The sequence below is a fragment of the Macrobrachium rosenbergii genome, chromosome 12 (assembly GCF_040412425.1).
Source record: "Macrobrachium rosenbergii isolate ZJJX-2024 chromosome 12, ASM4041242v1, whole genome shotgun sequence".
Taxonomy (NCBI): domain Eukaryota; kingdom Metazoa; phylum Arthropoda; class Malacostraca; order Decapoda; family Palaemonidae; genus Macrobrachium; species Macrobrachium rosenbergii.
Window position 1 is genome coordinate 29,784,473 of NC_089752.1, and position 26,767 is coordinate 29,811,239.

Below are 26,767 nucleotides of genomic sequence, written 5' to 3' on the forward strand. Positions count from 1 at the left end.
TAATGGTTATATATATATTTTATATATACATTATATATATTATATTTTATATATTATTATATATGATTATTGTGTATTTTAAGAATGGCATCTGACAATTATTATTCATTTAATTGTGAAAATATACTTAAAAACAATCTGGCAGAAGGCCGTGCAGATTTTTTCAAGGTATATGAGAAGAAACCTCGATTATAGATCACTGTTTTTTAGTCCAGACTTACAGCTTTTCACTCGAAAGTTAGTAGTTTGTTTACTTTTGGTAAAACCGACTTAACATAAGCAACCAGCTTTTTATAATAAACCAGCGTACCTGTCCAGTTACAAAATACAGTCTTCAAGTCATAGTGCAATTGCATCGTATTACTCTGTATCAAATACAGTATGTAGCTCTGCATTTTCTTGTTAAAGTGTGTATGATTGTCAAACGTGGAGTTCATCACCCGTAGACTATATTATGTATTCGTACACCCAAAAATAATTGTGCTGAACCCACTGCGTTTTATTCAAATGGATTCTGCATATATACTGTATATATATATGTGTGTGTGTGTGTGCGTGTATATATATATATATATATATATATATATATATATATATATATATATATATATATATATATATATATATATCATGGGCATGATGATTCATTACTGCCTGTCTGTTACTATTGTAGGCTAGCTTTCTTTACAATTCGGAACTCTCTATATCGTGTGAAGGGTTATTAAAGGGCTTTCCGTCTCTTGGTTAATGGGTCTGTCTCTCTCTCTCTCTCGTTCTCGCTGGATGTATGGGTTTCCAAACGATTGGATGATCTCTAACCCTACTCTCATTCTCTTCACGAGTCGTTCTGTCGCTCTCACTCCCCCACCTCATTCCTCCCCACTTTTCTATCCCCCCTCCCCAGCTTCCCCCAAACAATCTTGAGGGGCCATTACTGGCAACATTAGCGATAAGGACCTTGATGGGGGGTCTCTTTCATGAGGTCGCAGTAGAAGGAATTCTTCTTCCTTTTTTTTTTTTTACCACGAAGCTTTGGAATTCTATTCTCGTTTCCCTGGCTTTCACAGTCTTCGCAGGTTTTAGACTTGGTAGCCTGCTTCCGTTTGCCCTGACTCATACGGTCTTTCACTCTCTCTCTCTCTCTCTCTCTCTCTCTCTCTCTCTCTCTCTCTCTCTCTCTCTCTCTCTCTCTCTCTTTATTTTGTCTTGAGATATGCAAGTGTACTGGGCGATCCATCCCACCGGACTGCATTCTTAAAGAATGCAGAACGTTATGTCCACTTCATGCAAAATCGTCCGTGTCCTTACTTCTGAAATGGGCGATGTCCAGTGGACATTTACATATTTGTTCTCTGTGCATCGTCCATTTTCAATAGTTTAGGGAGTTTGTTCAGCAGTTGATGATATTTTTGTTTTTTTTTCAGTTTTTTACGCTTTTTTTTTGGTGATGCATTTGTTACTGTAATCCAGTCATCGCGTGTGTGATAGTCCAGAGAGTAACACGGAGGAAATTATGCATAGAATTTTTTTCGTAATAGCCAACAGTAATATTGAACTTATTTTCTAGCCAGATGTTTCCATTTTTGTAAAATTTCACGTTCATCAAAAACTGCTGGATTCATCCAAATAAATTCAGTTCGTCTAATCTTTTCTTTTAATGTTCAATATCGGATTCGCCAACTGATGCAGTTTATTATGCTCTTGCATTGCAAGAGGAATTTTTCAACTTTACCTGTAGTTTTTGTAAGATTAAAATACGTATTTTGGTTTGCAGCTTTTCATATACATTTACATTACTCCTTAGAGTACTTGAATAAATATATTTATCTATCTGTGAGAAACTCATTAATGCATTCAGAGGATTTTATCATTGTTTAAAAATTAATAGTTCAAGTAACCAAGTACACAGTACAAACAATTAAGTATTTTTTAATTATCAAATCATTACTTCAAAAGCGGCTAGCTTGAGAGAGAGAGAGAGAGAGAGAGAGAGAGAGAGAGACAGACAGACAGACAGACAGACAGACTGACTGCTGAGTCAAGGATTGTTCCCACTGCAGACAGTTTCCACAGATTTAGCATTTATAAGGGAGCGCGCATGCACACACATACACACACACATATATATGTATATATATGAAATTTATAAATATATATATATATATATATATATATATATATATATAAATATGTATGCATATATATATTTATATATGTTTATATATATATAACATATATGCATAAATATACATATGTGTGTATGTGTGTGTGCGCGCGTGTATATGTATGTATATATATATATATGTGTGTGCACATGAGTGTATGTATATATATATATATATATATATATATATATATATATATATATATATATATATATATATATATATATATATATATATATATATATATATATATATATACACACACACACACACACTCATTGACACACACACACACACATATGTATATATATATATACAGTGTGTGTGTGTGTAGGTAACGTGAATTTTCCGGCGTCTACACATTGTAAACGGAATGCTTACGTTTTATGTGAGAGAGCGAATAGAGTTATTGAGGAAAATTGCTATCATTGCATGTACATGCGTCCAAGTAATAACAATTGAAAGATGTCGGCGAAAGCTTTGGATGAAAGGCAATGTTTGTTGTCGGCCCATTTGCTGATTTTTGTCGAAGAGCCTTTGTACGGAGTTGCGGAGGTTAAAATTAGATGCTATTAAGAAAAGAGAATGGTGCTAGTTTTTATGGATCTTTACCTAAAATGCAACATTCGGTTTTTGAGGGAGAAAGTATGTGCAATTATATTTAATAGACTGTACGAACATATATACTGTGTCAATTTTTCTTTGTATAATAACAATACTTATCTTCATTCTTTTTTTAAGTTCGTGCTGCGTTACCCAATGGACTCCTGTTTTCCCCGCCTACGTACTGGAGGTCATCTCTCCTTTCCTTTCCTGAGGCTAAAACAAAATTCGTCATTTGATTAAGGTAAGTGTAGTTTTGTGTCCCCACTGTGTTACTTTTATACGTTTTGTATTGCGAGTTGCAGATTATGTATTTTATTTTTTTTTTATCTGCCAGTAAATATCCGCTGCCGATGTCGTAACCAATGGGCAGTGAGCAGCCTGAATTTCCACCAATCACGGTTACCTCCAGTGATGTCGTTCTGCGGATATTTACCGACAGGTAAAAGGAAAAAAAGTAGAGTTATTATATTCAGCGTTATAAATAGCCTATTCTTGTGTGTTTTTCCCTGAGCTCATTCGCTTTCTTGCCCCAGCTGGATTTCTGTGGATATGCGGGAAATAAAAAAAAGAAAAGAAAAAAGGCAAACCCTACATTTCAATCTTACCTTTCTCACCCTTGGCTTTATTCCTCTTCTTATGTGTCCGCCGGAAATGAATTGAACTTTTCAAAATTATTGTTTTGTTATTAGTAGCAATGTTACGCCAGAATGGACCATCGCCCAAAGGCTGCCTATAAGTGCGGTAAGATGTTCAAGTGAATTAGAGGTTTGTTGTGGACCTCTGGACTATGTAAACCAGCTGAGCCACTTGGCTGATGGTTGTCATATATTAAGCTGAAATTTTGGCAGCATGGGGCCGTAAGTTGAGCAAGGTATTAAAGGTAATAATAGGCCTGATGTAGACCTCTGAGCTCAATGTCCAATCATCAGAGACGTTTATTCCTTGGTTTGTTGGTTTAGACTGAGCCGGTCTTATGCCTGTAGAGTAAGGTGTTCGATGTGAGCTTTTGGGCGCGTTTCCACTAACCGACATCGTTTTGATGACCCATTTGTTTTGTAACATCGCATATTTCCAAAAAAAAAAACTAAATAACGGAATCTCTTCGTCGTAGGGCAGTCGATCTTTGTTTTCTCCATAATCTTTATTTTGTTCATCTCTCCAATATTTAAAAAAAAAAAAAATTTCCCTCGACCTCCTCGCCAGTAATCCAACCATCTTCCTGGTGATCTGAACGTCTTGTCGTCGTGTGTAAAGTCGACGTTTCAGCGTGTGTTCGAACCGATAAATTTCAGTGTATTGCGTTCATTTTCATTTTGATTCGTCTTTGGTTTTTCCTATTAAACATAGCCCCCAAAACTAGTTACATCAAAAGTGGTGATATATTGAAACGTGTATATTTCTCTAATCTTGATACGGTTTACCACTAGATTTCAGACAATTGAAAATGATTTAAGAAAAAACATTTTGTGAAAGAGGACAGCATTGGCAAGAACGAAACCCACCGAGAAGAAAATCGATATTTGGCAAGTGAGGGTTGAGGTGTCAATGGGCCGGCGATTATGTTAATGTTATGGCCTTATTGATTGTGATTTATGGCAACTGCGCAAATGGGAGGGGTTATGGTGGGTCAGGGTTGGGGTGTGATGGAAGGAATTGGGGGAAGGGGGACGAGAAGTGACCATGTTTTCTCGATTTTACATCACGGCGACCCCGACTTATTTTAGCATCTCTTTTGTGCTTGATTATGTCACTGGTTTTCCTTTTAGCTCGTGCAAAAACATGTGCGTATTCCATGCGCTCATTAATGTGCTGGCACATGTGCGTATATTTACATGAATACATATGTGTTACATACTTCCACTTTTGTGCTAAATCTGAAGAACACACTTTATATATATTCTTCTTCGTTTTTAATGTGCTTTTTTTTTCCCATGATTATATGGGGTAAGCACGATGCCTTCTTTTGATGGACTTTGTTTTGGCGGTGGGGTAGGCCGTAGCCTCGATCGGCTGCCCTGCCTGACATCGCTTAGACCCCGGTAGCGAATGTGTACATGTATTGTACCAAATCCCCAGCTCCCCTTTCTCCCAGCAGCGAGGAGAACTGGGCGGGTAGGTCGACAGTTCGAGACGTGTGAGGTGTCTGTTATGTTTTTAGAAGATGTTGGAGCGACTTTGTTTATGTGTGTACTAGTCTGTAACACCCATTTGCTTTCAGCAAACCTATGCATTGATTACATACATAATCCCGGGGTGTCTACACGGATAGCAAAGTGTCTGCCTTCTCTGACTGGTCGGCTGCGGGGACTGAACCCTCGCCACAGACTTCTGTGAAGTCTGAGGTTGCTGCTTCTACCAACTGAGCCATCGACACACTTTATATATATATATATATATATATATATATATATATATATATATATATATATATATATATATATATATATATATATATATATATGTGTGTGTGTGTGTGTGTGTGTGTGTGTGTGTGTGTGTGTGTATCTGTGTATAAGTTTATACAAAATTACACGCTCATGCACACTATATATATATATATATATATATAATATATATATATATATATATATATATATATATATATATATATATATTTATATATATATATATATATATATATATATATATATATATATATTTATATATATATATATATATATATATATATATATTTATATATATATATATATATATATCAGACAGGTGAATGCAGAAATGGCTATTGCTCCTAACTGGTAAAAACAAATAGAAAAAATGTTGGAAAAATCTGCCATACAGTCTTCGCTGAAATTGGAAAATTTTGGGGAGACAGTTTTAATTAATACAAGAACTATGGAAATTATATATATATATATATATATATATATATATATATATATATATATATATAATTTATATATATATATGTATGTATATATTATATATATGCATATATGTATATATATATATTATATATATATATATATATATATATATATATATATATATATATATATATATAAAAATTATATAATTTCCAAAGTACTTGTATTGAAACTATCTCCCCAAAATTTTCAGATTTCAGCGAAGACTGTATGGCAGATTTTTTCCAACATATTTTTCTATTTGTTTTTACCAGTTATGAGCAACAGCCATTTCCCCAGCCACCTGTCTGCCTATAAATGATGTGGAAGTTGGCACCATCTCATCTTGTTAAGGAGAGCGGACAAAAAATTAATAGTAATATTGATGGCTGAAGTCAAATCAGAAAATACATCTCGTCGCTTTTTAAAGCGTAGGATGGAACCGGGTTGTTTAGATAATAAAGAACGGAGATTTAAAATCATAAAAATATTGGTGTGTATTTGCGCGTATGTATGATTTCTTGTATGTCAGATCCTCCCAAATGGCTGAACCCAGCATACTGCAACTTGGTCCAAGTAACAGTTTAATTCGAGGGATTCTAGTCTGCAAATGCGCGGTGCTTTTCAGACCAAATTCCCTATTGATTTTCAGACTCTGAACTGTGTATCGATGAAATCAGGAGTAACTTGGCCACAGACTTCAGAACTTCCCAAGATAATCGATAGCTGTGCATGGAGTCAGCCCACAAAAGTCACGTTTCTCATCTCTTTGGCTAGGTTTGGTGTCCGCAGATTTTGCCTGTTTCGATATTTTTATCATGAGAACTCTGACAGATACTACATTTTTATCGTAGAGACTGACTCCTGCAATTTGTGGGTGATTAGGCATTTGTAATGGGAGCCTGGCCGAAACACTCGTCGGTTTCAGCTCGCTTAAACAATGATGTTAAACAATCGCCATAAGTAGAATTTAGAATATTACTTTAAGATAATTTTAAAAGAAATAAAAGTTTCCCCGCTTTTAGTTAATCCTGTGTTCTTATTTCGTAAATGTGTATTAGCTCATATCATGTACACAATTACATCATTAAATATTCTATCCATATCACGAGGTTCTCTGTAGCTCAGACTACCATAAACATAGCGGAAAACCGCTTCATTTATGACTCGAGAGAGAATTTTTCAAGAGAAGTACAAAAATCTCTTATTAGGATGAATATTAGGAATAAGTCTGGGTCACTTATAGCTTCTCGGATAGTTTACCCTTGATGTACGACTACTGCCACTATTACAAATGAAAATAATTGGCTTGTGATGTCAAAACTTACATCCTAGTGAGTATCCTTGCATGTTAAGTTTTTCAGTAACATTTTCCACGAAGAGAGTACACACTTATGTATGTTTGGTTGTTGTCTATAGTGCTTAAAGCAGCCCATTCAATTATGCTTATAGGAGGAGTCTCGTTATCAGTCATTACTTCCAGTTTCAACTGGCCAAGAACTGGAATTCAGGGAAGCCCATAAAAGATATTTCATGAATTTCTCGAAATGTTATTCATCATATAAAAAATTTTGATAGCAATGATGACAATAATGATAATAATACATATGCGCCTGAAAAAGCTCATTGCAATTATTAATACTACGCAATTAAACTGAAAGAGTCCTTTGATCTACTTGCTGTTTTATTCGCATATGATTCAGTTTCCTTTCTCTCTGCGAGGCACTTGAAAAGTAGCTACTGTATTTCAGAAGGACCCTTGTGAGCTTCCGTTTCACGACGAAAGATAGAGCTTGACCCTCCTCAGGATACAAAAGATGCCGTGGAGTCATTCAAGGAGAATCGTTGTGACTCACAGAGGAAAGAGAGATTGCTTTGTTTACACTGGGGTTTAGAACTTGCCCATCGAAGCAGGACGTTTCAGGGGCAAAAAACCTAACTAGAAAAGATGGCAAGACTGTCCAATCGCTGTGCTACAGATGTGTCATCGCAGTAGTATCGCTATTTTTGTACAGAGGCCGAGACGGATATAGATGTTCCAGATACGTGAAAGGGGTTTTAGTGTATTGCTCGAAAGGGGTGACAAGTCGTTCTCGCTGTTTGTCCACATCCTCATGTCTCACGGACGCCATTCACTTCAAGAATGTCGACCTCTCTATCTTCCTCAGTGTTTCCAGCATCATTTAACTTGTGGGAGATAGAGAGGTCGACATTCTTGAAGTGAATGGCGTGCGCGAGATATGAGGATGTGGACGTAATGGAATGCTGTTCGTCTTAATTCAGATTGTTGCTCAGCTAAGTGATATTTTCTCCAGAACTTTTGTTGTTCGTCACATGTCCTCACTCGATAAATTCGTGATGACTCTAGTTAAACGAAAGTCCAGATTTGAAAGTATACTAAGTGATCATCCGTGAAAACCCGCCTCAACGGAAAAATGATAGCGGTATGTTTCTCCATCACGAATAAAGTAAGCAGACTTTTGCAGCTTCGTGACACTAGAGTCTTCTGTATTTCCCGGCTTGTGATTTACTCTTTTGAGCTTTCTATGGTAATCTTCAGAGCTGTAAGAGAATCGGGTTAATGACAAGTGATGGTAATCGTGGCCTTCTTACTTCGTATTACCTATCAATTTTGTAAAATGCACTGGTGATCTCCTATACAGTAATTTTAAGATATTTATAAAAACTATTGAAATTAAATTAAGTGCATTCATTTTCAATATCCACATCCACAGCCAAAATGTCTTCCAGTCTTGAGTTATACTGTATAGTGAACAGACTTAAACGTCTATTGGGACAGCAAAGCTCTGTACTACCTCATGCGAGGTAGAACCAAAATAAATGAAGAGTAACTTACTCTGAGGATACTTTGTTCGGGAGGTATAAGAAGAGGAGAACAGGTTGCAGTGAAGACATTTTTATATGGAGCGTGAAAGAAAGGACAGTAGGCATTGAATACTAATTAATCTAGAGCTAAAATAAAGGAAGAACAAATAGTATTTATGACAATTTAACCGGGAATTAAAAGAAAGGAAAGAATAAGTCACAATGAAGACACTTCAGTCGGGACCTACCAGAGAGAATGAGCAATCGGGGACCTCCATCATATTTAGAGAACCTTCTTTATAGGTGTTATCTATGGGATTAGGGGAGCGATTTGCTCAACGACTTCCCCTCTCACCCAATCTCCTTTCTTTCCTCCTCCCGCCTTTTATGTAAGCCAAAGAGTAAACTCCACGAGCTGGCCTGTTTATTCTGCAACTCGACCCTGCTATTTGCACCTCGGCAGCCCCCACAGAAGCCGCGAGTCGGTGGGTTTTTGTAAGGGTAATGGGATGGTACTTCACAGCATGGGCTCTGTCGGGATCGTGAATGGGTGCTCCCTTAAATGCGGGCCTTTTCTCTCGTCTTGCCGGGCTTCTCTGTCTTCTGTTTGTCCTGCTACATCTCTGATTCTCTGTCTGTCTGTCGGTATTCAGCTTACATCTGGGTCTCTGTCAGTACTTAGTTCGGTCTCGTGACATGGATCTGTTTTTCTGTCGTTGCTTTTCTCTGAGATCTCTTGCTTGTTTTTTCCCATTATCCCTGTGTTTCTTTGTCTTATTTTTTTTTTGTCTATCCATTAGTCTCCTCGTCTTTTTCACGTCACTTTGTTTTCGAGCATGAATTTGTCTTTGTCCGCGGTGAGGTCTCTCCCGCCGTTACTTTTCATAGTGTCATTAGTGTCCTGAGCTGCTTGGTTTGATTCTTCATTGTCTCCCGAGCCACTGGGTTCTCTGTCATTTTGACCTGATACTTTTTTCTAGGGCCATCTATCGGGATATCGTTGTACCAGCTTTGTTTAATGACTTCTAAAATACTTTTTCTTCCTTAGACCAAATTTCGAAATGATAACAGTGGTAGTAGATAGTGTTTCACATTACGAATAATATTTTCCTCGTACATCTTGTTTTCTTTTATGATACCTTTTAACTGAAGATGTTGTGGCACTCAGAAAGCATTCATGTTATCTTCGTTGCCTATATTTTTCCTTGTTTCGTGTGTTCTTATATTTTATGTTTATTTTTCCAAACTGGATTGAAATTGTTGCCCAAAGAATAAATCATCAGTTAAAACTATATTATCCACACTGTGAAATTAACCTTACTATCTCATAAAAAACAGGATCCTATCATAATCAGATCAACGTTATAAGGATCAATTTTCGTTCTTAATTTAATAAAGCGTATCCTCATAATCTCATCAAGGTAAACCCGAGAAATTTATCAGCTTTAACTCATGAACGTAATATCATCAATATTAACTTTTCACCTCACTCATTTTATTCCGCTCGATGTTTCGTGGTTCACTGTGACCCGTTGCCCCTCACATTAGACTCAAAACTTCTCATGTTTTATTTTTATTCAGTCTCGAGATCAGCATGAGACTAGGGTTGGGGGTTGGGGGGTGGGTGGTTATAAAACTCCTAGAGGTATTGCCTTTCAATATTAAGCAACGATTTTTCGGATGATATTGCGAGCCTCTTTGCTCATGTCCGGGAAATGGTCACATTAGCTCTTTTGAATACAGGGTCTGCTGTTCATTGGTGGTTACCAGCCCAAGTAATGACCAGCCAAAAACTGTCTAACATCCCAGACCAATGGAATGGCAATGTAGCGAACATCTGACCAGTTAGATCGATTTCCGAGCATCATTTCATCACAACATAATCTTATGAACAAACGCTCCCGAGTGCAGTCTTGTCGGAATCAACATCCGAGAATAAAATAATGCATTGAGCATTGTGATTTCGCAAGAACGTCTCGTGAATGGATACCCATGTTCATGACCTCATCAAGGTCAGCCATAAAAAGCTAGTCCACATCAGCTGCGGAGCATATTCTCGTCAGAGTAAACCTCGATCGTCTCATTACGATCCACAGTCTCATCATGTTCATTGCATCACACTTGATTGTAGATCATAGCAGGATTTATTGAGGCATATGAGAAACATCAATCCAAGAATTTGTGCAGCTGTATGAGAGTCATTACTTGTGGCTTTTAGAATTGTAACGGAGACCTCAAATCATTGTACCAAATAACCAACATTGACGGCAGTTCTGAAGTCGTTCATATTCGTGCTAATATGAATATGATAATATACTTACTAAAAATTTCCCATTGCTGAAAAATTAGTGCCTCATCTGTACGGAAATTTTCTGCGATCAATAATTATTATTTACAATTCGGTTCATCTGTCGGTAAATAGCAACCCGTCTCGACTTACCCACCTCTTGAGATGGTGTCACTGTCTCATTCACCTCCATTTTACCTGTTGTTGGTTTGGATTCATATGGTCAGCTGGACTCCAGTATCGGTGGCAACTTCCGGTTCTGTTCTTTGAAGAAAACTTTTTTTTTAATAAAATCATCGGCGTTTAACTTTCTTGTTTGTTTAAAAAGTGAATATTCGACATTCAAGCTATATATTTTCTGTGTAATATAAAAACATAATAATTCACAAGTCATTTAAAAGTCATGAATAGGTTATTAATGATTCACTGTGTTTAAAATATTTTCAGTACCTTAGATCTCTTTTTTTTTTTTTTATCTTTGCCCTTTTTCTTATCTCCTTCGAACCCGGGCTACATTAAGGCATTAGGTTACCCGTTGCATCTGCTGCTGCATTTAAGAGATAAATAATTGACTTGGTTTCGGAATAGCTCACACTACTTCCTTCATTCATACTCGAATTCTAATGACTGGCCGGAGAATGACGGCCACTCGGAAAAGGAAAACTCTCCGGGCTGAACCAACAAACACGGGCAGTGCCCTCGCCCAAAATGCCCCATCACAGAGGAGGAAGGAAGGGGGCCATTTGTTTGATTGCGTGTTGAAGCCCCTCCCGACTTTCTCTTCGACAGCTGCGTCAATAAAAGCGGACGTTTTGTTTATGCGTATTCGCCACGGCGGCCGTAAAACCTCGACTTTTCCACTTGGAAGGATCTGTCGTCGCCCCGTCTTTTAAGTGGTTTCTTTCGTTATCGCCGTAAAAAAGAAGAGAGAGAGAGAGAGAGAGAGAGAGAGAGAGTTCATCGCCTCCGGTTTCCTTGATGAATCTCTTTAGAAGACGAGATGCAAAGTTGACGAAGCCCCTTGAAAGGATTCGGATAAAGTGACCGGATCTTAACGTGAACTCTTCGTTCATCTTAATTACTTTGAATTATTTCTTCTATGTAGCAAAAATATTCCAATCCCTACACAATAATGTTTCATTATAACAATAGTTATATCATTATTATGCATGTTTAATCATTGCTTCTTATATGTGTATGAACGTTCATTGTTATTTTACCCTCAATAATCAACATCGTTTTTTAAAGCTTTAGTATCCTCATTCATTTCCCATGTGCCGCTCCGGGAGCAAGGGGTCGTGCTGGTATAAGGCCAGATGAATCTGTACCTAATCAACAATAACTGATTTTTCTTTTAACCACTTATCTAAATTCTATACTTTTCTCATTCTAGACTTAGTCATCGACTTCCTTCCCTAAATCTCTTATCCCTTTTATCCTTTCCCAGAATTTCCTCCCTCTTTACCGCCTTTTTCTCTTAGATTATTCTTTCCCTCCCTTAGAATTACTTTTTTTCTTACATATTTCCAGCTCAGTCATTTTCCCTTTTCCAAAGTATATCTAAGTATTACTGTTTCCTAGGTAGCTCTCTTCTTCCTACCCTTTCTCATTTTCAAAGACTTCTTGGATGTAGTAGATAAAAGGGAAGCTGGTTTGAGTATTGCAAGGAAAAAGGTGAAGGTGAATGTAAATTTGATAAATCTTGTAGAAGTGAATGTTGAGGATGGAAGAATGGCATTTAAAAGGGTAAAGAATGAAAAAAAAAAAAAAACACTAGAAGGTGGTGGGGTTAAAAGAGATACTAAAGTGGTGGAAGTGAGTTTAAGAGGCTGACCAGGGTGTGTAAGATGATTATGTCTGAAAGAGAGAAATTTTCCAGAAGAAGGGATGAATAGAATAATTTTCCCTTTGCAAAACCGAAAAGGCAATAGGGATGAGTGATAGAACTGTAGGGGTATTGATGGCTATACCTATGTAGCTGTTAGGTAGAATTTGGGGCGATAAAGTAGCAGTCAACAGGATAGATAAGAGAAGAAAGTTAAGTATACCTTAGTTTAACAACTTTAACCAGACCACTGAGGTGATTAACAGCTCTCTTAGGGCTGGCCCGAAGGATTAGAGTATTTTACGTGGTTAGGAACCAATAGGTTGCCTAGCAACGGGACCTACAGCTTATTGTGGAATCCGAACCACATTATGACGAGAAATTAATTTCTATCACCAGAAATAAATTCCTCTAATTCTTCATTGGCCGGCCGCAGACTCGAACTCGGGCCTAGCAGAGTGCTAGCCGAGAACTCTACCGACTCATCCAACGAGGGACTTAGATAAGAGAAGAGCGGTGTGCGTTCACATACAGTGTGTAGATCAAGTATTTGTTATGAAACAGTTTGCGAGTAAACTGAGTCAAAAGGAAAAACTCCTTATTTGGTGTGTCTGTTATATTTGTAATTCTAAGTAGGAATGGTTGAATGGGAGGAAAAATGTAGATTTGTTGATGCGCTAGAAAAGTTAGCGTATGTAAAAAGTATTTCTTGGCGGTTTGGATGAAGGACTGCATATTAATAAAAGATGTGTATAATTCGGAAGTTTTTGGGAGAAAGTAGGTGAAAGAGACCGAAAGAGCGGGGGATATTGCGAAAGGTATTTGTACATGAGGTTTGCCCTGGATTCAGCAGTTAAAAAATGAACAAACAAGTAACTTTTTGCTTATGTCTATAGTGTTCTGCTATTAAGGGAAAGGGGACCTTAGTTTCTATTGTTTGTAATAGAATTACCTGATCGGCCCCTGAGTCTAGTTCTTAGTTACACTACAGGATGTCATTTATTGAGCGTCTTGATGGTTAGGATAAAATTTATTTATACTTCTAGTAGGCATTTATCTATTATGATTATTTGATAAGCACAATATACTCATGCCTGTACATGCATGAGTGTATTGTATACCTGTGTCAAGTTGTACCCGTATGTCTATACCTGCACAAGAAGGACAAATTCCCTTTTGTTTGAAAATCGTTAAGAAATTTATTTTACATCGAAATCCTTTCCATTTTCGGCCTATGAAAATGAATCACGATGATGTCGTTTAGGCAGAAGCTCACACAAGCCCATGTGTTCTCTTTTCTCTGGTAGTTTGACAAATATACATGATACATCATCAGGGATTTTGTGTATATATAAATATCTGTATTATATATACACACACGCATATATATATATATATATATATATAGTATATATATGTGTATATAATACACACACACACAAAGTACTTAAATAGAAATTTATTTCTTTTGCAAATAAGTAGGTATCATTCATCATTATTGAACAGGAGTGAATTATTTGGATGTTTACGCACGTTCGCTACAGTTATTTCTCTGGTCTTTAATGCAACTCGAGTGTCGAATGTTTAATTTCACGTTGTTTATAATATTTGAGATGCTGAGACGGACTTTTCTCAATCATGAATCACTGTTGATAGATGAGAGAGAGAGAGAGAGAGAGAGAGAGAGAGAGAGAGAGAGAGAGAGAGAGAGAGAGAGAAGGTTGCAACAAATTGCCTGTAGCATTAATTTATAGATAGTATGTTCTATTTTCTACTCTATTTGTGACTCAAATTTTATGTACCAAGATTACTGTTGGTCTGTACAAGCTCGTCTTTGCGTTGAAGTGACTAGAGGGTAGTATATGTATGTGTGTATGTATGTATGTTTGTACGCATGTATGTTCTGCAGATGTCTAAAGAATGTTTGTCTTTGTCTGTGCATGTGATTATATTTTATTCCTTTGTTCTGAGTTGTGTGTGTACATACGTGTGGCCATATGTCTAAGTGTGTATGTACAGTATGTTCAACGTCTTTAGCTGAATATATCTGTGTACGCACGTGTGTTTTTATACATGTGCATACATAGCAGCTTTCCTGAGAGTGTATGTGTTTACCTTCTTGTGCCGCTTCGTCCTAACATCCATGAATCAAAGGTCCAAGGGCCTCGATGACAGTTGAGGTGGGTGGGCCATCGCGCCTCTGAAGGAGATTGCAATAGTATCTCTGAGGTGTCTTGTCTCCTTTGGCAGTCTTTTTTCTATGTCTTCTCTCTCGTTATTTTTTTTTCTACGTTTTTCTCTTGCATTTGCATCTCCCCTCGAACGGTGGTTCATTTTCTTCCGAAGTTTAGTTGCGTGTCTCTTCCCTTTGATTGTCCTTTTTTTTTCACCAGTTGGCATTCTAATTTTTTGCTGAAGGTTGATTAGCTATTTAATACCCTATTGATTGTCCCGTTTAAGTGTGTGCATAGTAAATAAAAATTTCTTTTATCAGTTTTAATACTGTGAGAAGTATAATTGAAACGCGTTTCTTCTCTCGTCTTTCAAATAATTGTTATACACATTTGTTTCCTCCTCTATATTGCTAGCTCTTCATCATGATCATCATCATCACTCTATTCTCCTTCTCAGATTTGCTCTTTGAACTGAGGAGTCCTCAAATCTAGATGGGCATCCGTTTTTCCCCATCCCCTCAGTCTTTCTGCGAGATGCTATTAAGGAATTTATCGTCATCTCTGCATAGATTAAGAGAGTCCAAGTAGTGAGTCTTCTCAGCATCACTACGTAAATAACCGTATCCTGAGATGAAATACTTAACAGATTCACAGATGGATCTTTATTCTTGCATTTTTCTCTCTCACACTTCGAGTTTGCTTTTATAGTGCATGGCTGCTTAAAAAAGGCCGTTAGTTAGATTACGTAACCTGTTTACATGGCATTTCTGTAAGGTCGGATGTATCTGTGACGCTTCGAGTTTTTGTTGATGAAAGAGTACTTAAAAAGAATTCAAGTTATCATACATTACAGATACAGCTTTTCAGTTTTAAATATACCTGTCGCGGTTTTTTTTTCAGGGGCTGAGTGAGTACTTATAACGACCCCAAGAAAGTAGAAGCTATAGACTGATTGTTGTTTGTACTCGGATATATCTTTCTTACTTCGAGTTTGTTGCTTCGCGAAATGAACGTCCTCATTTACACCTTCTGCGGAGAGCGCCTCCAACGGCCGTGACATTTCGTGATATCTGCTCCATTTGTCAGCGGTTGAAGTCCCTGAAGCACACTTGAATTTATTCCTCGTCTCTCCTAATGGGTCTCCCATCATCGAGATAAGTAAGGTCCTTCTTTTCTCAGGGCTGCTACTACCCCCGGGGCCGCGCAGTTCTGGGCAACTGTTTATTCACGGGGAAATGGGTATTATGCCAATCTTCAGGCGATGACGGTCATTAGATGCTCCGCTAAGATATACGACCGTATTTCTGTGAATGCGCCGGATGGCTGACTCCGAGTTGTTTGGTTGGATGGTGATGATAATGATGGTGATTATTATGATGGTGATGATTCTGATATGCGGTGATGGTTTGGAATCTCTTTCCCCCCCCCTCATCTCTCTCTCTCTCTCTCTCTCTCTCTCTCTCTCTCTTTTCTTGGTGTTTGGAGTTTTAGTATCAATAAAGATAATTATGATATTGGTAATTGTTTTTGATGATTCTGCATTTCTCTGCTCTGAAGATTTTTAAGGGATTACATTACCAATGACGGTTGTGATAGCGGCTATTGGTTTGGTCTCTCTCTCTCTCTCTCTCTCTCTCCTGCAGCGAACAGTTCCTAGTTTGTTGCTACAAGTGCCGTCAACTTCTTCTTCTTCTTCTTCTTCTTCTTCTTCTTCTTCTTCTTCTTCTTCTTCTTCTTCTTCTTCTTCTTATCAATTCGTCAGTCCGAACAGAGGTGGTTTCTTCTTCCCCTCGATTCGGAGTCAAGTGATTTGACACGCGTTCACGATTGTTGGGTTTGTTGATTTTTTGCTTATTTTTGCTCTCTCTCTCTTCGGCTTACTTAATCTTAGCGCTCGGGTATTTTTAGGGGCGTCTCTTGATGTTCTATTTACAAATATTCTTCGAGTGTGTGTGTGTGTGTGTGTGTGTATTATATACTGTATATATACAGTATATGTGTGTATATAATTATGTATGTATGTAATATATATGCATATATATATATATACACACATATATATATATATGTGTGTGTGTGTGTGTGTGTGTGAATTAACATTAAGTCGTTTTCCCCTAATAGGAGGTGTCTCCATAAGAAAAAACGGCTGAATCGTAGCTGGCCTCCATGTCTGAAAACTTTCACAACATTAGGATGATTCATACACCTACATATGTGGCTCATTAACAGCATGTTGAACACGTCTCTCTTTTTTTCTACTCCTCCCTCTCAGTATAAACTTTATTTCAACAACCTATTGTGCTCCATTCTTTCTGTATAACCAAACTGTTTAAGAAAAGACTACGATTCCACGCTTTTTTAAATCTTCTCAATTCTTATATACTACTCAAACAGCTCATCTTGAGCCACTGCAAATGGGCTGCTTCCATTCTTCTACCTTCTAAGTTCTTCGTTGGAGGGGTGGGTAGAGCTCTCGGCTAGCACGCTGTTGGCTCAGCGTTCGACTCTCCTATCGGCCAATGAAGAATTAGAGGAATTTATTTCTGGTGATAGAAATTCATTCTCGTCATAATGTGGTTCGGATTCCACAATAAGCTGTATGTCCCGTTGCTTCGTAACCAGTTGGTTCTTAGCCACGTAAATTAAATGTAATCCTTCGGGCCAGTCCTAGGAGAGCTGTTAATCAGCTCAGTGGTCTGGTTAAACTAAGATATACTTAACATTCATTGCTCCATCTTCTCAGTTTCCAGTTACCATCATGCTTACTGCTGCTGATTTTTACTCTCAGCAGTAGCGTAAATGACCATGACTGAGAGGAGTGAAACTTGTGTTTTGTGGAAAGTCACGGCGATATTTTTACATATTTATATAATATCTTTTAGGTATTTTCATGGCTTTTACATTTATATCCATGCGAGTTTTTTTGTTCTCGTTCTTCTTCCCCTCTTCATATTATTCTTCTTTCCTCATCTTTTCCTTCTCATTTTTCTTCTCTACTTTCTACGGTTCCTACGTCTGTTATTACTTGCGGGAGTTTGTCGGATAAGGAACTACTAAGGCTAATCAAGGAATCTTTCCGGGTCACTTGAACTAAAATTTATAAATTTTTCTTTAGCTAAGACTTTTAAACCTTTTAAAGACATCTGTGAAGATTTTGCATCTTTACCCAAAATCATATTTGCTTGAGCAAAAAAATGTTAGATATTGACATTTAGTTTCGTGTATAACTTCTACAAGTGACGGAGGAATGTGTGCAGACATGCTGTTTAAGGCGCTTTGTATAGATAATATAAGTAATTTTTCGCCTCACCAGTGAGAGAATCCAGGTTCCGTTTCCGAATCGGCTTTTTTTTTCTTTTTTTTTTAAGGCGAATCCCAATAAAGTCCCATTGTGTCTCTCTTGACCAGAGTAGTGAATTAGGTATCGGGGAGTTTGACATTTGCAGCGAGCCATGTGTCGGAGAAGCTCACTTTGTTTATACAGATTGAGAATGAAAACATACTTGAGTTTACGTCATAGAAAATTTAGCAAGGCTAACTTGGTAACGAATCGAGGAAAAAAACGTATTTAAATTTAGTTATTATGTACCGAAGAGTCCTTTGGAAATCACATCGAGGAAGGAGTGGCATCCATCGATCAAATAATGAAGCATCTAACGATTTCCTTTGACGTTTAATACCCGGGACATTTGAGAACGCGTGAAGTCAGTCTACTACTAGTAGGCTACTCTACACATCAAGTGATGCAAAGTATCTTTGAATAATGTAAATGGAATCGCGAGTCTTCTCGATCACAGATCCCGAGAAAGGTGAGTCATAAGACAAATAATGTTGCTGTCAAATAGGTCAAAGGAGCTTCAGTGAAATCAAGCATTTTATCCCTTTCGTAAGAGATGTGCTTTGCTTTCACCCATATATTCCTTGGTGCTTCGTGTCTCTTGCATCCTTGCTGAATTCGGCTGGGTACATCCTGCACTTTTTTATAGTTTTCTGTAAAAGAACACTGTTGTGCAGGCTTTGTCTGCCCGTCCTCACTTTATTCTGTCCGCACTTTTTTCAGTCCGCAGTTTTTCTGTCTGCCCTCAGATCTCAAAAACTACTGAGGCTAGAGGGCTGCAAATCGGTATGTTGATCATCCACACTCCAATCATCAAACATACCAAATTGCAGCCCTCTAGCCTCAGTAGTTTTTATTTTATTTAAGGTTAAAGTTAGCCGTAATCGTGCTTCTGGCAACTATATAGGATAGGCCACCACCAGGCCGTGGTTAAAGTTTCATGGACCGCGGCTCATACAGTATTATACCGAGACCACCGAAAGATAGCCTAGATCTGTTTTCGGTGGCCTTGATTATACGACGTACAGAAAACTTGTTTATGTAACTGGATACTTCAAGTTCTTTTCAAAACGTTGATCTCAAAGGCCAAACTTTTCTAATGCGCTGGGTTTACTGTACCAGACTTACGCCCTGAAATAAATATAGATCGTTTCTTACAACAAAGATCTTAATTTAGGAGGAATGGGATTTGACATCCAAATCGTTTCAGGCAAAAACCGTACACTGTTTATGTGTACGGGCTTTGCCTGAAACGATTCTTAATTTTTTGCTCTGCCTCAAGGATAAATGAACCATTGTTACTACTGGTTGTTCCGGGGGTACTTGAAGGCCATAATTACTTATTTTTTCTTTTTTCCCGTTCACGGCGGTACCTACAAAATTTACTTTCAAAAGTTGATTGGTCAACTGATTTATCGGGACAAGAGAAAAAATTTGGAGGCAAGAGAATCATAAAGAAAAGTACGTACTAAAACGACCTTCAAAAACCTGCCAAAAAATGGAATAAAAAAAGCAAGCTGTAAATTCCTTCGACACGAAAGGGAGAAGATTGTCAGACTTAATAGGGTATGAATGTTGAAAGTTCACTTGAGAAAAGGCAGCTTCCTCATGGATGGAGATAAATAGTCCCGAGGAACAGAAAGGTGTACCCGCCCCAAAAACCCATCGCAGTACACTTTTAAACCCTTTTCTGGCGTGCACAACGGGACACCGCTGGGTGAGCGGATTTACAAGAGGGGACGGAGGGGAAGAGGGGGGGAGGAGGAGGGGAGGAACGCGCCATTTTGTCAAAACTAACACACCGGATCGGACAGCCGAGGAGCCGTTACAACGCCTTGTTCAGTCGTCGTGCGTCACGCTTAAAGGGAGGAAGAAAAGAGGTTTTTCAGCGGAGGGAAGAGAGTGGAAAAAGGATTCTCGCTGAAAGGAAGTGAAAGGGGTTGGAAATATTAAGGGGAAGTAGTCATCGACAGTCACGCGCAGGGGAAGGAGAGGGGAATGGGTCTCAGAAAGAGGGGAAACAAATGAAGCGTTGGAGAGAGGAAGAGAGGAAAACAAGAGTCGGATAGAGACTTTTCTTCTACCCTATTTCTTGCATCTCCTTGTTCGTTAAGATTAATTTTGATTACAAAATGCGGGGCTATAAATCGAAAGAGTTTAAAGGAAAGGAATAGAGAAAAACCATTTGCGTTTCTTTTTCTGATCTCATCTTGTTCATCACTATTACTTTTGTGATTGGTACACCATGTTACAAAGTTATATATTTGGAAACAGAAAAAGGAAACACGTTGCGTAAAAGTATTTTTTTATTACCCTTTTTTGTTACAAGTTCTATCGCGTAGTTATTGATTTACATAAAAGCTTTTTCTACGATGAAAAACTGCCTGATCTCTGTTTTCAAAATCACTAATTTTCACTTAGAATAAATGTTGATATTAAAACTTGGCTGTCATACACTGTACTTTAAGACTGTTAATAATAATAATAATAATAATAATAATAATAATAATAATAATAATAATAATAATAATAGACTAAGCCTATAGAACAACGGTGAAAAAAATAAAATAAAGTAGCAAGAATATGTGGGGTGGCGTTGCTCTTTGGGATTCCCAGACCTCTCAGTAGCAATAATAATAATAATAATTATAATAATAATAATAATAATAATAATAATAATAATTAGGGAGGAGAGCTTTTCTGAGGGCAGGAACATTGAAAATAATAGCTGTTCCTACAGCATTCAATAATAATAAAAATAAAATACCGTCAGCCTTTGTACAACTTTCAAGTGTTGTAAAATGTCTGTAGGTCAGACGAATACAACTGCTGTCGATAAAGCTGTTACGTCATAAGTTAGGTCATGAGTACCGACCTTGCTGACGGGCAATTTGTTCGTATTTTTTATTAATAAAGCTTATCTCTCCAAGACTTGACAGGGAGAGGGTCCGAAACGAGCAAGGGGATATTGCGGCTTAGCAAATGAAGAAGCGATGAAGCTGACTTTTGAAAGCCTGAGTACTTTGGGAATCAGGAATCGCGGAAGCAGTGATGAATTATACTTGTGTTCTGTTCTGTCGTTCCGTGTTTTTATCATCTGTTTCTTTAGTGTTGTCGTTGCTGTTTATTATATTTATTGTATTCATTCGTTCGTTCGGATACTTTTTTTTGTGGTGTTGAGTCACTTAGCTAAGTTCTATGCTGCGTTGTGATAATAGAGATTTTTTTCTCATCCAGTTAAACAAGGTCTGTAGACCTTGCAGTTAACAGTAATGATTCTGTTAAAGCAATTGGTCTTCTGATCAGCGACGCTAAGCAGTTTTTGTAGAAGTTAGAACTTGGGTGATTAACTGACGAAGGACAACTAGATATCACTGGCACATGAACCGCCCTAGAACATCCACAGGGGGCAAAGACGGGCTAACAGCCACATTGCAAAAAGTTAGGTTGATAGCGAAAGGTAATATTTCTGAAGCAATTCCATGGCCTAAGGAAAAAGGCATGCATATAAAATCTGTACATATACATATTTATACTTATTTATATACATGTATATATATATATATATATATATATATATATATATATATATACATATATACATGTATATCAATATATAATATATATACATATATATATATGTATATGTATATATATATATATATATATATATATATATATATATATATATATATATATATAGAGAGAGAGAGAGAGAGAGAGAGAGAGAGAGAGAGAGAGAGAGAGAGAGTGTAGGTGATTTGACGACCGCGCACAGTAAATCACCCGTATCATAATTCCCAACTTGAAAGGCAAAGCTTCGAACCCTGGACTTGATAGAAACATTTAGCTATAATTCCCTCTGGATGGCTGTTACTTCAAAAGTCGAGTTGATTCGTTATTAATTGGTTATTTACTGCACAGTTTACTCTTAAAAGACTATATTTGGAAACGATACGCAAACATTCAAGTTAGCTTCCTGTGACTTCCAGCTAATGGAGTGTGGGAGCTACCATCACCTCAGACTGAATGAGTACAGAAATCTTTCCTAGTATTCTATCATTCAGCACAAAAACAAGAAAAAGTGTGACAAAATATAGTCTAATTATGTAAACGATTGAAGAATATTTCATAACTTTGAAAATATTAAGATCGAGACAGAATATTCTGTTTTTAAAAATTTCTAAAATTCATGACTTATTTTAATTGTAAAAGTTACAAAAACATATAGTTTTGGGAAAGACCTTATATTTTTAAAACTTTCAAAACCATGACAAAATCTTTTACAAGTTTGAAATTCTATAAAACCGTGATAGACAATCCCATGGTTTTTGAAACTGATGAAACATAATTTTGAAACTTATTAAGGAATACAGTTTTTTAAAGGAACATGATACTAGTACCTTAATTTAAAAAAAAATTTCAACATCATTTCATAATATCCTGTAAAGACCGTTATAAAATAAACCGTAATTGCAAACCGTTAAGCAGAATGTTTGTAAATGCCCATCGGCAGCATCCCAATTAAGGGGAAAGATTTAAAAAAAAAAGTGAGCAAGGGATGATTGCTTATCATCCTGAGAGGTGTTACAGAAAAACAAGTCTTTATCTGCGAATTCGATCAACAGAGAGGCGACAAAGAGTACAAGAATTGCTTCAACAAAAACACACGTACGCATTCACAAAAAAAAAAAAAAACTTCCCGGCGCATGACGGATAGGGACAAAAACATACCTCGTTAAAGCTTTGAAGGAACCTGTACCCCTCCCCCAACGAGACCCCCACCCCAGACCCCGAGAGCCTGGTACCCCTTCATCCCACCTCATCATACCCCTTACCCAAGATATCAAACATCCACCTAGAGACCAATACCCAACTCTCACCCCTCCCCATTGGCATAAGCCTCCTCCCAGAAATCCTAGAGTCCTATATCCCGTGCCTGCCTCTTCCCATACCTCCTATACATCGACCCCCCCCCCTACGGCCCAGAGGTCGATTTGGTTTGCCATTGTTGACTTGTGCCTCCTCCGTGACAACCGCTAATGTCATCATAATATGGGCAAATCATCCTGGCCGACGTAAGGGGGGAATGTGGTCGGCCTCTCTGAGGCATGCTTTGAGAGTAATCCCATTAGCTAAGCCTCTCTTAAACCCGGTCCTCTCTCTCTCTCTCTCTCTCTCTCTCTCTCTCTCTCTCTCTCTCTCTCTGTCATATATATATATATATATATATATATATATATATATATAATATATATATATATATATATATATATATATATATATATATATATATATATACTGTATATATATATATATATATATATATATATATATATATATATATATATATATATATACATAGTATATAATAGTGCGTATGCGTGTGTGCTTCTTTAGAGATCATTCTCTCTCCCTCACTGTTTACAAAGCCAAGCGCGCCTTGGAAACAGTGTACATTCATAATCCTTCATAGTCTCTGTTTACCTCCATTTTTTCTATTTCGGGCCTCGGCGTTCGTGCGTTAACCCTATCACTCCCAGCGACGGAACGAATTGTTTTTGTTGACAAGCGGTGTTCGCTGCGACGATTTTCCGATTATAGGGGTGCCGGGGGGGTGAACAATTTAGGATGGTAGCATTCAATGCTAAACAAATGCGTTTATGCATCGATAGGTACGAAAAGGATCGATCAATTTCATGGTTGGTAGGTCGATTTATGCATGTAAAATAGATTTAAAATTGAGTTTTCATTCCGGGAAGAATTGGACTGACGTTTGAATTGAAAACTGCCGAGCAAATGTTAATAAAATAACAATGACGCGGTTGTCATGGCAACCAGAACGAATTCGCGTTTTCCCTGCACGGGTCTTGTGTCCCAGGAAAACTACCTCAGGATTGTCCCTTAAGAATTAAATTTTTTTTCGTATTTGTTATTTTTGTTAGATTTCCATTAGTTTTGAGACTTTTATGCTTTTATTACGTTGCCTACTGAATGATGGGGACAAGTGAAAACATTAGAAAACACCATCTCTTTTATAATTTTTTATTTAAGTAACACAAATATTTTTTAATAATTGTGAAACCCATTTTATAATAATTGTTGTTAACAGGAGACCTGTCCCGTTTTGGTACCATCCTAAAGGGAGAATATAATGCCAACGAGGTTAATTTATCGTCGTTTTCTTAAACTACTGGATGGGTGTGTGAGGAATTCTGGTTTTCTCTTTTGTAAGTTAAGTCTTTTTAATGGGACAAATTCAGTGTTAATATGTGCACAATTTTAATACATTCACTGGTTCTGCTATTCCTCCTCATGGTGATAATAATAATAATAATAATAATAATAATAATAATAATAATAATAATAATAGACGTCACTTCTCAGCTTTCCTTGGAGTGTGACCGTAAATCTGTCTCAGTGAATTGAGTTAGCGCCGTAAAATTCATATTTTAAATATTTATGGTTTTCAATTCATAGCATTTATTGTAATTAACAGTTGTCTGACTAGTTGGGTCTCTTGCGAAGAAATAACATTATTCACTATTTTAGAGTTGACAAATCAACGGTTTTCGCTTAGTAACAATAATAATGAACCCCCTTTTTATTTTGGATAAAAATGTATTGCACAATTAAATTTGTATATTTTTCATATTACAATTTTCGCGCCGAGTCATTTGGGAAACCTTGGCATCAAGGTGAGGACAGGACTCATACTGTGTTAAAAATTATTTATTTCTTATTTATATCCTCTTGATGGTCTGTCAGTGCTAAGACTTCATGAGACTCCCGCTCTCTCTCCCTTTACTTTTATTTCCTTTGATCTCCTTTCCCTTTCTCTCTCTCTCTCTCTCTCTCTCTCTCTCTCTCTCTCTCTCTCTCTCTCTCTCTCTCTCTTTACTTTTATTTCCTTTGTTCTCCTTTCCCTTATCGTTCTCTCTCTCTCTCTCTCTCTCTCTCTCTCTCTCTCTCTCTCTCTCTCTCTTTACTTTTATTTCTCTCGTTCTCTGCCTTTTTCTGTGTCTTTTCTTCACCAAACCCTCTCCCCTATCTTCCTCTCTACCTTCTGAATCATAAAAAAAAAAAAGATGTTACGCGGTCGAGGTACTCCCACCAAACCCCGTAATATCCACAAAATGAGGCATTATGAAGAAATTCGAGGAAAATAGCCCCAGTCCTAAGTCGAGGTCGTGGGCTCAAAGCGGCCGAACGCGCGATTATGTCATAGTCGCATTACGCCTTGACAAGATATTTGTCCGTATCTACTGACCCGGGTGTCGCTTTTGACGCTAATCTGGTCGCTGACATCCCCCAATTGTCGAGAATGGGTGTATGAGAGAGAGATAGAGGGGCTGGGGGAGGTAGGGTTATAAATACGGTAGGGAGGATGGGGGCGGGGAGGGGGCATTGTACCTAGCGGGTAGTTTGGTAGTGGCAGTACACACGTACGCTTTTGACGGGGACATTTCAGCGGTTTAAAGACTTAAGTTTGTGTTGTGAACCATGAGAGATTGCTTCCTTTAGCGCTTCCTGCTGTTTTGCAAATAGCTATTGGGGCTCTGTCTCTCTCTCTCTGCCTCTGTCTGTCAGTCTGTTTCTCTGAAGTCTTCTTTCTGCTATGGTAAATCTTGAGGCTGTTTTATTCATTTTAGGTTTGCCTCATTAGACATTAAAACAAGATAATGGAGAAAGATAAGAAGAAAAAAAGGAAAAAGGAATTCAAAGATCATTAATTAGAAAGTAATTACTTTAATTTTTCAGGTTTAACACACTTTATAACAAAACTGCTGCCCGCACAAGACCACTTCAGTTGGCTCAAAGCATTGATATCTGGGGTGAGGTTGATAGACCGATGCTCATAATCCCACAGGTGGTTACGGGAGCTTACGTACCAATGGTCTGGATACCACTGCTGGTCACCCATCCAAGTAGTGTCAATACCTGCTATTATATAATATATATATATATACATATATATATATATATTATATATACATATATATATATATATATATATATATATATATATATATATATATTGCATATATGTTTATTATATATATACACGTATATTTGTAATATATACAGTATATATATATATATACTGTATATGATATATTATATGTATACTGTATATATATGTGTATATATATATATATATATATATATATATATATATATATATATATATATATATATATATATATATATATATAATATGTGACCACTAATGAGCTCCTTGAAATAACTTGTTTGTACTCACTGGTCTCTTGATCAGCGTTAATAGGCAACATTAGCTCTGGTTAGTGCTTGGACGGGTGGCCACCAATGAAAGCCAAACCACTGGAACACAGCTCCCACGACCATCCATGAGGACTTGTAGGTAAATTGGACTGGCAACCTCGTCCCAGAAATCAAGGCTCTGAAGCTTGCAAGAGACCGAAGTGGTCTAGTGTTTGCAGCAATGTTGTCATAATCAAGTCTAGAAAGCGGAGTGTAGTATTCATAATTTATTATTATTATTATTATTATTATTATTATTATTATTATTATTATTATTATTATTATTATTATTATTATTATTATTTCGCATATGATGCGAGTAGATCTGGCTGAAAGTTACGCAATGGTTCCTGAACTATCTTAGTTCTATGCACAGTATAAGGCATTTGTACTTAAACAT